Source organism: Humulus lupulus, chromosome 7 (assembly GCF_963169125.1).
Source record: "Humulus lupulus chromosome 7, drHumLupu1.1, whole genome shotgun sequence".
NCBI lineage: Eukaryota > Viridiplantae > Streptophyta > Magnoliopsida > Rosales > Cannabaceae > Humulus > Humulus lupulus.
The window spans coordinates 25,848,146-25,850,047 of record NC_084799.1 but is presented as its reverse complement, the minus strand read 5'-3'; the positions used below and the strand labels follow the sequence as shown (position 1 = coordinate 25,850,047).

At 36.1% G+C, this 1,902-nt stretch overlaps 1 non-coding gene across 1 annotated transcript; it reads left to right on the top strand.

Annotated features, from left to right (window-relative positions):
* The first annotated feature begins 702 nt into the window (after positions 1 to 702).
* LOC133792893 (small nucleolar RNA R71) lies at positions 703 to 809 on the top strand. Its single transcript, XR_009874363.1, has one exon. It is a non-coding gene; the product is annotated as a small nucleolar RNA R71 (small nucleolar RNA).
* The last annotated feature ends 1,093 nt before the right edge of the window (positions 810 to 1,902 follow it).

The following is a 1,902-nucleotide window of genomic DNA, read 5'->3' as shown; positions in this document are numbered from 1 at the left end:
ACTTGTGTTTCTAAGCTCAAAATAGAAGATATGGTTTCTGTCATAAATTGGCTCAATGAATCAGCGGATACCTCTGGTTTAGTCATTTGAGGCGGTGGTTGTTGGTGTTGCGGCATTTGTGGCCTTTGAGTATCATAAAAGGGTCTTGGGTTTAGCCCATAAGATGGTCTATGTGGAGGATATTGAGGTGGATTTGGATGATACTGTGGTCGGTGCCCTTGATTATTACTCCATGACAAATTCAGATGGTTCTTATATGCTGGAGTATAAGTGTTAGGGTATGGGTTGTTATTCGGTTGCCTTGGGAAATTACCAATGGCTTGAACCTGTTCAAGTGGGATATCATCTACTGAATAAGAACTCGTCGCTGGACATTGCTGATAATGATGAGGGCCTCCACATGTCTCACAGCTGATAGGAGCGGGTTGTAGTTGCATCGCTTGACCTGAAATGTTGTTTTGTTGTTGCATTTGTTTCGTTAGCGAAGCAATTTGAGCAGTGAGCATAGCAATAGGATCAACTTCTAGAACTCCTACCACCTTCTTATTTTCTCGCTCAGATGGCTAATTATAATTATTCATGGCCATCTCCTCTAAAAGCGCATAAGCTTCATTAGCGCTTTTGCTCATAAATGCTCCACCTACTGCTGCAACTATTATTGTCCTTATGTTTCCCCTCAGTCCTACCAACATCCAATTCACTATACCATGATGTGGACATTTTCAAATCAACTCTTTAAACCTTTCTCAAGCGTCATATAACGATTCCCCCTCAAATTAACAGAAATTATTTATTTCACCTCTAATCCGAGCTGATTTAGCGGGAAAGAAATACTTAGCGAGAAATTTTTGAGCAAGATCTTCCTATGTCACAATGGAATTGGCTTGTAGCGAAATCAGCCAACTTTTAGCTCTGTCTCTCAAAGAAAACGGAAATAGCCTCAAATGGATTGCATCATTACTTACTCCGTTCATTTTGAAAGTATCACATAACTCCAAAAAGTTGGTAATATGGAGGTTTAGATCCTCATTAGGTAGCCCCCCAAACTGAATGCAATTCTAAACCATTTGGATAATCGAAGGCTTGATCTCAAAATTGTTCGCCTCCACAGTAGGTGGACGAATACTAGAATGTACCCCTGTAACAGTAGGGAGTACATAGTCCCTCAGGGGTAAGTCTACCTCAGCTGCAACGTTCCTCGCATTACCCTAATTCAGATTGTTATTAGCAACATTATTGACGTTTTGGGCCATCTTTTCAAGTCTTTTATGTTTTCTTTCTCTTTTGCAGGTCTTTTAAATCTCAGGATCAACAAGTACTAGTATTTTTGAACCCTTACGTTGCATAAAAATAGGTCACCTGAAATTGAGAAATTTAAAAGCAACTCGATTTAGAAAACGTTAAATTAAAACCAAACTAGATTGAAAAACAATTATATTTGATATTGATTATTAGTCCCCGACAACAATTCCAAAAACTTGATCTGTTAAATCTTCATGCAAGTATGCGTGGTCGTGTCAAGTAATAAATTCTGTAAAAACAAAGATCGTCCCACAGAGACTATTAACCAATTACCAATAATTGATTTTCAAATTCTATTTGGTGATTAAAATTTAGATGAATAATTAAAATGAAAATGAATAATTCTAACTACGAACACAATTAAAATAACTGTAAAAAGAACAATGAATCAACAGATTAAAAATCAACAAATAAAATCCTAGGAATTAATTTCATCAACTTTTCATTCTATTAATTTTACTAATTAGTTCTAAATCTCTTCTTCCTATTCTAATAGCAGGTTAACATAAATCGATTCTTATTCTTTTTCAAGATATAAGATCTTAGCCTATATGGAGGTTTTCTACATTTCTGTGATAAACTTAAACACATAGAAGACAT